At 35.7% G+C, this 11,957-nt stretch overlaps 1 long non-coding RNA gene and 1 pseudogene across 1 annotated transcript; both read left to right on the top strand.

The window, feature by feature from the left end:
• Nucleotides 1-4,270: 4,270 nt before the first annotated feature.
• Nucleotides 4,271-10,406, top strand: LOC112010348 (cytochrome P450 736A117-like; annotated as a pseudogene).
• A 158-nt stretch (nucleotides 10,407-10,564) lies between these two features.
• On the top strand, nucleotides 10,565-11,555 carry LOC136066839 (uncharacterized). Its single transcript, XR_010628343.1, has 2 exons — nucleotides 10,565-11,158; nucleotides 11,243-11,555. It is a non-coding gene; the product is annotated as an uncharacterized LOC136066839 (long non-coding RNA).
• The last annotated feature ends 402 nt before the right edge of the window (nucleotides 11,556-11,957 follow it).

Below are 11,957 nucleotides of genomic sequence, written 5' to 3'. Positions count from 1 at the left end.
TATTCACTCGTCACTTCTTTATCACCTGACATCTATTCACCTACAAGCAACAGAAGTATTCTAAGAACCTACTCAACGGGTCTCTAAAAAGAAAAAATGACTAGCTAAAAAAGCAATAAAACTAGATAAAGAAAAGGACTTACAAAGAGAGTTGACAATCGTTCAAAGTGACGAATTACTCATTGGTCAAAAGTAACGGATGAACGTAGCGATGGAGTAACGCAGTGACAGAATAGCTCTAGATCGCAACTTCTTAAGGAATGAATATAAAGTAAAGAGAATAACTGGGGAAGGGAGGGCTATTTATAGAGCGATGGGGCGTTGTATACAAAGCGACGCTTCTGATTAGAAACGAGGCCAATCAACAGGTCCCATGTGTCATATAGCGTTCATTCTAAAAAGCTACCTACATCATTAATGACACACTTTTCAATAAAGCATTTAATGCTCATAAAAACCCTTATTACTTTAAGGTCCGTCAGCAATAAGGGTATTTTTGGTAAGAAAGTTGGGACCCACAAGTAAGCAAATCCCAGCAAAGAAAAAGTTGATGGATCTTATGGAATCGTCGGCTCCATTGAGAACTGATAGATATGCAGACAGATTAACATCAAAATTGACGAGCGTATCTCCCTGATATTCCGATGGACCCTTAACTAATGGGGAGGCATGCCGACAGGTCCTACATGGCCTTACTTGATCTACATGCTTACTCATATATGGAAACATCTTGCATATCATGCACAAAGACCCTATCGTACCATTTTCACCTCCCAAAATGGAGAGTATCCCCAAAATCTCGATAACATTAACTCTACCCTCTTTCTATAAGGAAAATCCCCCTATTTTTAGGATCTAGGAATCTTCCCCACCACTATATAAGTGGCAATTTTCCTCCTTTCTCAAGTACGTAGAAAATTTCTAGCTCTCTCACTATAGAGTTCTTAAATATTTCTCATTCACTGACTAGACCATCGAAGGGTCTTTGGCCGGTACCACGCCGATGCCTTAAGTTTGGTTCTTATGTTCCTGTTCTGCAGGTATCCATTAGTGTGATTAGGAGCCAACAACTCACTGACAATTTTTGTGCATCATTAATTAGCGCCATATGTGGGAAACAAGTGATTAGCCATACCACCGCTTTCAAGACAAAGAGTTGCATGATCCAGACACGTTCAATGGCTACCATCAACCAAGAAACAGGGAGCCCCTCTAACGCCTTGGAAAGACAAGTACAATAAGCAATAAATGGAAAGCTTAACGAGTAGGGAAGAGAGATGCAACACAAGATAACACCAAGACGTATTATCAAAGAAGAAACCGAAGAACTTGACGAAAAAGAAATTAAGTTGGAATACATGAATGTAAAAAAAAAAATCCTTCAAGCCTAATCTATCCAATGTACTTGAGCCTTCCAAGCTCTAGCTACCAACGGACTTCTCGTAGTCTTATCTTCACTAGTTATCCGAATCCCGTAATACCGCCCAATTGCATCCACCAAGCTTCATCGGCTTCTTTTGAAAAATCCCCAATGGTTCCAAAGCTCCAAATCACTCTCTACACTCTGAATAGGTATGGGTTATGTTTGGATACAAATCTCCTCTCAAGGTATAACAATGAGAGAAGGAAAAAGAAGAGACTACAAAGATTTCTCACTTAAGGACGAGTAACTCTCTTTCTAAAATGTGGGTGTGTTGTAGAAATCTCTCTAAGGTTTTCTTCTAAATAGCCTCCTCATATTTTTGTGGGTAATAAAGGTATATATAGTATGGGTGAAGAGTAGGAAAGTCACACTTAAAATCCTCTAGGCAGAGAGTTTCGTGGTTCACTTGCGATTTGGCCTGAGTCGCGAAGTGACTCACAAAATACAGCTTGACACTTGACTCTTCAACTTCCAACATGGGCTTCTCATGTGACCTTTTATGGCTTGCACCACTTGTGAGACAAGTCACGAGATCAACTTCTTGAGCAATCTTCACCAACTCAATACTAAACCTATTACAAATACATCCCACAAAATACAAGGAATAAATTAATGCAATTACAATAATTGTTGTTGTGGAATAAAGCCAACACAAATGTTATGTGAAAAACCATAACTTAACAATTGTAGTAAGTGATATTTATGAGACACATCTCTGTCTATATGTAGCGTCCTTTTTGTCTTGATCCAAAGGTTTTCAAAGCTTGTCATCCTTTTTGTCTTTTTTAACTTATCTACTAGCCTTTAAGCATGTGCATTGTGCATGCTCAAAGGCTTTTCTAATTGTTTAGATAAAGGTTAATAATTTGCATCTATTATAACTTGAAAATATTTTTTTATGTATTTTCAAACAAATAAAAATGATAAACTTTAGAGATAAGGAAAAATAAGATGAATTTGAGGGGAAAGAAAGCTAAATTTTAGGAATTATCTTAGTTTTTTATTTTTAAAATTAGGGTGTTTTACTATAAAAATGCTAAATTTTAGGGAATAAAAAGATGAACATGAAAGGGAAAAAAAAAATCCTCAATTTTAGGAGTTCTCTTTTTGAATTCAAAATGAAATTTGTTATTTGATATTTATGACATTTTTTCTAAGATAAGTCACCTTTCATTGATGATGGTATTTTTAAACTGCATAAAAATCCAGTTCCAAGAGTGGAATTCTCTTATATATAGTATAGATAAAATTCTCCACCCCCCCCCCAAAAAAAAAGAAAAAGAAAAAAAAAAAAGAAAAACTTATCTATAATGGTATATTATTTGGATTGACAGATTGAATTTTCATGTAACAATACACTCATAGGGTCAATTGTCACAGTCACCTAAGCCCACATGACAACTCACAAAGTCATCACCACGTCCAATAGGATTGACACTGTTTTGAGTAATGCTAGAGACACATAAAATTTCACAATTTTTGTAACAACTCATCACATAGCGAGTTATGAGTGGTTAAAGTGTATCATTTGACCTCCACCATTCACAATTTGCCACCATTCAAGTTCTCACCATGGTTTTAAAAACCAAATTTACCTCCGGTTGTTGGGTTTATCCGATTTTTGATCGGTTTTGGCTAGTTATTGATCGGTTTTGACTAGTTTTTAGTGTTTTTTTTGGACTGAACTAATGGCCAATTTTTGGTTCAACAGGTTAGACCAATTGATCTATTCTGATTTTTAAAACCATGGTTCTCCCTACTGATGAGGCTATTGTTAAGTCTAATATAAAAGAGGACATTACCTCCCAAGGACTTAAACATATTGGGTGCGCGGCACCTAGTGTGGTCCAGTCAACAACTTGTCAAAGCTCTCCTAAATGAGCTTTCAAGCTGAGAGAAATTAAAGGCAACCTTCATTTAATGGGCTTGTCTCTAAGCCTTGTGAGAAATCATTCTCTTTCTTCTTTTTTTTTTTTTTTTGATAAGAAGTTGGACTTCTCTTAATGAGAAGTGATGCCAAGAAAGGAAAAAGAAACATTGGTGGAAACATTTTCTTCGCTCAAGCCGCACAAAAGAAGATAAATTGGTGGAGCTTTCTTAGAGGATTTTTAAGTGTTGCAACTATAGAAGATTTTTAAGTCCATGCTCTTGCATCTCCAATGAGGAGGACGGGTTAATATGGGCTACCTCATCTAACGGGGAATTTAATATTTCCACTGCCTACAACCTTGCCAGTAATCTCCCTGACTCTTTCAATGCCTTCAATGGAAAGTGGATCTGGAAGATGAAAGTCTTGCCTAAAATCCAATCTTTTGTGTGGATGTGCTATCACGATAGCATAGCAACATGTGACTGGCTTGCAAAGAGGGGAATACAGGTTAATCCGATGTGCCCACGTTGTTTCCAAGCCGATGAATCTATAATACATATGTTATGGGACTACCTATTCTCTATTGCTTGTTGGTTGAACCTTGTGCCTCACAATCTTGATCCCCTCTTTTTCTCTCAAGACCTCCAATCCTGGTTAGAAGATAATTGCAGGAAAAGGTCTCTCTCAAGTGCCTTCACCATACCATGGAATACGCTATTTGCTTTTGGCATTTGGTCCATTTGGCTTCACATAAACAAAGTGGTTTTTCAAAACTGCACCCCTTCTACACCCATTCATACTGATATTATCCAGAGCAGTGGAGTTTTTCTTTTGTGCTCAAAATGCCCCTCTTAAAAATTCTCGTTTAGAAAGGCTGGTTAGGTGGGAGAGGCCTTATAGGAGCTGGTTCAAGCTTTACACTGACGGATCCACTATAAGTAATCTTGGTCTTGTAGGTGGAGGAGGCATTCTACGAGATGACTCAGGTATATGGGTCAAAGGGTTTGCCAGAAATATTGGGACAACTACAAGCTTCTTAGCTGAGTTTTGGGCCCTTAGATATGGTCTCATTATGTTTTTAGACCTCTGCATTACTGCTTTAGAAACAACGCTTTCTTCTGATTTTTTTGTACTTTCTTCCCCTCCCCCGAATCTGTTTAATGTTTATGTCTCAAACCTATACGGCCTTTATCATCCCAGGCTATGCCTAGGGCCTGATGTTTCTGTTTTGGTTTAGTTTTTTAATGAAGTTCCTTTTTACCAAAAAAAAAAAGGGAAGATTTTTGCTCCCATTTTATGGTGAGATTGTATTTACTCTTTAAAATTTATTTGTTATATTTCTAGTTTATTGTAAACTCAAGTTTATGCAAAACTTGAGAGTTTTAATCTCTATTTTCATAGTGGATTTTTTTTGGAGTAGCCCCATGGTTTTTCCCTAGATTTTTTCTCGTAAGATTTGGTGTTTTTGTATGATTATGTTTCTATTGGTGCTTGCTGAAATTTTTTTTAAATATATTGTTATTGCTTGGTAGTCATTTACTTTAATCCACCCATAGACATTGAAGGGATATAGGTTTTTTTCCTAACAAAACAAATACTTGCTTGTGACAGGGAGAAAAAAATGTCACACTTCCTGCAATGTTTAGGGCCAAATGTAGTAGTAGCACCCTTGTTGCTACATCCTTTTGTTTAAGTATTTTGGCCTTCGTCTTCATTCTCTTATTCAAATTGTCCTCCACTCTTCCAAACAACAAAAAACCACCAAAGCTCCCAATCATTGAAAACCTTCCCTAACTTGGCTTGCACCCTCACCGCCCATCCAAGGCTTAGCTCAACTCCATGGCCCTCTAATGTTGATTCAATTTGGCAATGTACCAACCTTGTTTTCTCATCAACTTATGTTGCAAGAGAGATCTTAAAGACCCATGATGACATCTTTGCAAACCAGCCCAAAAACAAGAATGTCTAGGAAACTATCATATGATTTCAAAGATGTTGTAGTGGCACCATACGAAGAGTACTGAGGCAAACGAAAATTATACTTGTGCTACATCTTTTGAGTAACAAAAGGGTTCAATCCTTTCGTGTGGTGAGAGAGGAGGAACTATCTTTACTGATTGAGAAAATCAAACAGTCTTGTTCTCTTCGGCTGTGAATTTAAGCAAAGTGTTTGCTAAGCTTACTAATGATACTGTATGTAGGGTGACCTTGGAAAGGAAGTATGGTGACGGGGAAGGTGGGAGGAAGCTTAAGGAGCTTTTGGGGGGGAGTTGTTGGGTGTGATTAACATGAGGGATTATATTCCATGGCTTGCATGGGTAAGCCGTGTCAATGACTTAGATGCTAAAGCAGAGAAAGAGGTTAAACAATTAATTTGATGATTTTCTGGAAGGAGTAATTGAAGATCACATAAATTTTCTAAAGAAAGGGAGTGATAACCATAGTCTAGAAAATGAAAACCAAAAAGAATTCGTGGATGTATTGCTTTGGGTTCAAAAGGAAAACATGAACGGTTCCCCTATTGACAGAGCATTAAGGCTCTAATCTTGGTAAGCATCTCTCTCTCTCTCTCTCTCTCTCTCTCTCTCTCTCTTCAACTAAGTGCATGTCAATGACACCACTTTGATTTTTTCCCACCATAACACCACTTACACATGAGCCTATAATAACAAGAAGGGTAAAGTACACTCCTAAAGTTTGAGGTTTTAATTTTATACCCTAAAATTTGAGGAACTGAATTTTACACTCTAAAGTTTGGTTATGTTAGTGAAGCTCCACACTCCATTAGTTTAAGTTGTTAAGTGATACGCGGACGTGCTAACGTTTATTTTGTTTTGCCAAATTAGCCTACCAAAATTATGTCATTTTGGAAGCACCAATTGTGCTCTTTGTTTTAAATGACATGACGTGACTGATTTGGCAAAAAAAAAAAAAAACATTAGGAGACCAACATGTAACCTAATAGTCTAAACTAACGGAGGGCGGGGTTTGCCAAACTAGTGAAGTGTTAAATGTTGTTGGATAAGAATGACTAATGAAGGGATCTTACTGAAAATAGTGTCAACTATGAAGGGGCTTGTTTTGTTCAAGTAACCTATGATATTTCATGCTCTTTCTCATGCATATTAACAACTTTCTTAAATATTAACCACATGTTGTTATAGGATGCATTCATTGCCAGTACTAACACTACATACTCAGTATTAGAGTGGGCAATGACAAAGCTTTTAAGGCATCCCAAAACGATGAAGAAGATGCAAAATGAAGTGAGAACAATCACTAGAAACAAAAAGGACAGAAGAGCATTCACATCAGTATGTGTATTTTACACATCCATTTTTACACTAAAATCCAACTTTTTCTATTTTACACATTCACTTTTATAAAACACCCACATTAGTTCATTTATTTTACAAGATATTTCAATAAAATATTCATTATACTCCATTTTTTTATTATTTCTCTCTAACTACCTCTCTTTAATACGCGCTCTCTCTCTCTCTTTCTACCCATTTTTCTGATTTCTTGCTCTCTCTCTCTACACCCATCTCTCTGGCCTTCCTCTTCCAAATCACAAAACCCATACGCATCCGATACACCACCAAATCTCAGCTGATCTCTGAGCTCCGATCCACCACGCTGAAATCGATCTCCGAGCACCGATCTATCTGATCTACGAGCACCGATCTACACCACCAAACGCCATAGCTCCGAACCACCACTCCGATCCACGCTCCGATCCAAGCTCCCACACGCTCCGATCCATAGCTCCCACGAGCTCCGATCCATAGCTTTGAACCATCGCTCCGACCACGCTCCTATCTACAGCTTCGATCCACAGCTCCCACTAGCTCCAATCAGGCTCCGATCAAGCAAGACCCATACCCACGAGCTCTGATCAAGCGAGACCCACAACTCCGATCCACATTCCGATAAGCACCGATCTCTCTTTGTTATTTGTCCGTTTGGGTTTGTTTGTGTGTGTGTGTGTGTGTGTGTGTGTGTGTGTTTTTTTTTTTTTTTTTTTTTTTTTTTTTNAAGTTGCTTTATTTTAATCGGAGGTTGAATAAATTTTTTTTTTTTTAGATGTCTGCGACAGTGCACATCTATAGATAGATGTGTACTGTAGCAAATCAGCAAAAAATTATAACATTGTCTCCACTGCTGCAAGGCTTTTTTGGTATATTGGTGGAGCTAAAATAGCATTATAGCTTTTTAGCTCCACTGCTGCAAGTGCTAATATGGCTAAAATAAAAGCTCAGGAGTGTCCTGACCACTACCTTAAAGTTCTGGGAATCTATGAACATTTTTTTTCTATTATTTTTTTCTCAATGTTTTACAAAAAAATTTAATAAATATAATACCAAATAGAAATAAAATAAAATAATATGTATAATGTCTTAATTTTATAAATTTTATTTTATTAATTTTAATTGATGATAAATAATATTTATTACAAATAAATTACTTCTTATATATAATATAATAAGTGACATAAGTGTAGACACTCAATTTTGCACCCATAATTTAATCTTGGAAGATGACTAAAATGATCATTCTAAGTACCCAAAAATCATAATTACATTTCATGCATTAAATCATTTATCACATTACATAAAAATGATTTTGAGATTCAAACGATTGCAACGATATGCCCAGTTTCCAAATTGGACCGTTGGATTGAAAGATATCACAAGATCAAGTTTTCATAGTCTGCATACATTCATTTGGGTGGAATTGATCACATTTGATTAATTGAAATTAATTTGGATTGGTGAATAATTAAAATTAATTAAATAAATTTTTGTGATTGGTTGTTGATTTGATTAAAAATAAGTTTGGTTGTAGGAGAATAAAATGAATAATTTGATAATGATAAAATTGGATTTATAATTAAAATTTTAGATTATTATCTCTGAGATAATTATTTTTTAAAGATTTAATTATTAAGTTAAAATGGATTTTATTGAGAATACAAGTTCAAAATATGTCCAAGTACGATTCTTGGCCTAGAAAAATGCCCAAAAAAGAGCCTAAAAAGTACAAGAAGGGGAAACTGGGCCGAGCACAGAGGAGTGCCAATTAGTACTCCAAGAGCGCCAATCGACACTTGGCAAGTGGCAATTGGCACTTCCATAGTGCCAATTGGCATAGGTTGTAAATCGAGCCCAGATGCAAATAGTTCAGGTCTAGACCCATGAAATTCGATTTTTTTAATATAAAATCTGACCTAATTCGTATCTGTTGATTTTCTAAGCAACCGTAACTTATTTTTTAAGCAGATACACCTCTATAAATAGAGGAGACCATCCAAAATTCAGCACCCCTCTGCCCCTTAACGTTAAAGAAACTTTGGAAGTTTGACTTTAAGATTTTCTTTCTTGCTTGGTGATAAAGCAATTCTCCTGTAGAATTTGTTTGTGTAATCGATGTAGGTATCAATTTTACTCCTTTATTAATATGCATGTTTGAGTGTTCTTTCCTTTTATTAGCATGTGTATCTAGCTATACTTTCCATGTTAATATGTGAGTAGTAATTTCTGATATGATTTTTATTTTGAATCTTTGTTTCATCATAAAAAAAAATATGCCATGATTTTTTTGATTCACATGTTCAATCATATAGATTTAGGATGTTCATGATATAATCTTAGATCTATGGTTCTCTGTTAATTAAAAATCAGATCTGAAATTCTTTCTTTAAAATTTATTCTGTTTCATATTACAAAATTAGATCTAAAGTTCTTTATTTAAAAATCATTCTCATAATAAAAAATCAGATATGAAATTCTTTCTTTAAAAATCATTATTTTTCATGATAAAAATCAAATTGAAAATTATTTCTTTAAAAATAATTCTTTTCATAATAAAAAATCAGATCTGAAATTCCTCTTTTAAAAATCATTCTGTTTCATAATAAAAAATCAGATCTGAAATTCTTTCTTTAATAATCATTCTTTCTCATAATAAAAAATCAGATCTGAAATTCTTCCTTTAAAAATCATTCTTTATCATAATTAAAAATCAGATCTAAAATTCTTTCTTTAAAAATCATTCTGTTTCATAATAAAAAAATCAGATCTGAAACTGTTTCTTTAAAAATCATCATTTTACTTTTTTTTTTTTTTCATTTCCTTTATTCTATCTCACCGTGCTCTCTCTCATCATCACTCTCAAGCTCAGTTCTCTCATCAAGCTCTCATCAGTTCTCTCATAAGCTCTCATTAGTTCTCTCATCAGGCTCTCATCTCTCTCATTTGTCAAGCTCTCATCTCTCTCATCAAGTTCTCATCTCCTAGCCCACACCGTCGCCCTCCCAGCCCATGTCGTCGCCATCCCAGCCCACGCCGTCGCCTTCCCAGCCCACGCTGTCCCAGCCGATTCACTTCAAGTCAATGCTGTCTCTTCTTTTGTAGTGAATTTTTTTTCACCTAGGTGTTTGTTGTTTTGGCTTAATTTTTCTGGGTTTAGTGTTATTTTGTGGTGAAAAATGGTGTTGTCGCTATATTGTTTTGGGCAAATGGTGTTATTTTTTTACTGTTTTTGCTGGGTATAACATCTGAATGGAGGAATGTATTGGGAATTTTCTATTTGCAGTGATGATGATGATGATTAATGTTCTTAATGGATGAATACGGCAGTTTCTCATTGATGATGATGATGATGATTATGGATTTTGTGATATGGATTTTGTAAGATGGTGTGATATGGATTTTGTAGGATGGCGGTGGCGGCGGCAGCGGCGACGACGACGACGGTAGCGGTGGCGGTTGCAGGTGATTGTGATTGTTGTTTATTGTAGTGGATATATTATTTTATTGTGTTAAAAGCTAAAATGGATCTACTGCTGTAGCAAGTGTGTAGTTAAAATAGATAAAGTAATTTTTGGTAGAGCTAAAAAGCTAAATTTTTAACTCCACTGATGATGATTAATGTTCTTAATAGATGAATACGGCAGTTTCTCATTGATGATGATGATGATTATGGATTTTGTGATATGGATTTTGTAAGATGGTGTGATATGGATTTTGTAGGATGGCGGTGGCGGCGGCGGCGGCGGCGGCAACGGTAGCAGTGGCGGTTGTAGGTGGTTCTGCTTGTTGTTTATTATAGTAGATATATTATTTTATTGTGTTGAAAGCTAAAATAAATTCGCTATTGCAGCATGTGTATAATTAAAATAGATAAAATAATTTTTGATTGTGTTAAAAGCTAAATTTTTAACCCTACTGCTAATGCGAATACTCTAATACTCCAACTTTATACACCTCCCAAATCAGTGCTTCTGTTAGTTTGGTGTTAAAAAACAAACAAGATACTTAACGTGAGAGGCAACTGACATTACCAAGGGTGAATCGGCTTAATTGAGAGGGAGAGTGAAAGCTAGATGAGAGAGAGGGAGAGACGAACCAGAAGTCTAGAGCAACCTTATATCCGGTGCCAAAGTCTTCTCTCCGCTGGTATGAATTTTTTCTTTTTCTTTTTTACCTTCTCTCTATTTTTCCAATCCTCCATCTGCGAGTTTCTGCTGCAGTATTTTTGGTTTAATTTTCGGGCTTACCTTACACTTACCCCCAAGTGTTTCAAGGCCTGTGGTGGATTGGGTAGAGTTGGTTGCGGCAAAATTTCCATTTCATCAAAACTGGTTTTGAGTAGCTATACAATTGTTTGATGAAATGCCAGAGAGAGAGGTATGGGCAGTGCTCGACTGGGTTTTGGATGTCTGGTAGGATTTTAGATGGATTTGCTTCTTGACGATAATTTCCATAGTCTGGTTTATGTAGTATTTGCCTTTTCTAGAGAGGACTACTTTCTTCCTGTATCCCATTTGGTGCTGTCATTTTCCTTTCTCCTATCAGTAGACTGTAAGTGTTGAATGTGACTCTGATTGTGTTTTTGCGTTGGATTCTATTTCTATTGCATTTGAATTCAGTTTTTTTTCTTTGTAGTGATTTTGAGCGGCTTCAATCCTTCAAGATATTTAATGAACCTGTACAATGGTTATGATTCACAAAGGCTAACAGTTCAGGTAGCAACGCCGCATGAAACATTAGAGGACATTGATGACGCTTTTGATTGTTTCTCATGTATGTGAAAGGAAAAGCACAACACCTAATGAAACAACTTTTGGGGCTTTCTTTCTAGGCATCTTAATACTGCAAAATGGAAGTTGGATTAGCTCAAGTTAGGGGAGCAAGTGTATATTTAGTGATTAGGAATATTGATCAAATGGATCTATTGACTGTATTAATTTTTTGTTTATACTTTGTCTTATCTGTGTTTTCATTAAAATATATTTGGAAAACTCAAACGGCCAGCTCCATTGAAGTTTCTTATTCTTCTTCTTCAATCTACATATAGATTAAGTAAATCATGTGTAGGCTCTATCTCAGCATGCTTGCAACTGCAATGTGGGTAGTAATATTTCAATTTTCTTAGAGACTTGCTGAAAAAAGTGTAATTATTGATTTATTGGGTATTACAATTCGTGGTAGCTGAGGAGAACAATTTACTATATGTAAACCTTTTGGTTTTGTATTTCATCTCTTAATGTATATCAAAGAGATCAAATAAATTGATATTGTCAATGTTAGTTGAGGAAAATGATGATCATCAATTTGTATGACTTGTAGTGATAGGCCAGTATATATATATTTTTTAATG

Source organism: Quercus suber, unplaced genomic scaffold (genome assembly GCF_002906115.3).
Source record: "Quercus suber isolate HL8 unplaced genomic scaffold, Cork oak 2.0 scaffold_48, whole genome shotgun sequence".
Classification (NCBI taxonomy): domain Eukaryota; kingdom Viridiplantae; phylum Streptophyta; class Magnoliopsida; order Fagales; family Fagaceae; genus Quercus; species Quercus suber.
Note: the sequence above shows the minus strand (reverse complement) of the source record. Positions and strands in the feature narration are given on the sequence as shown.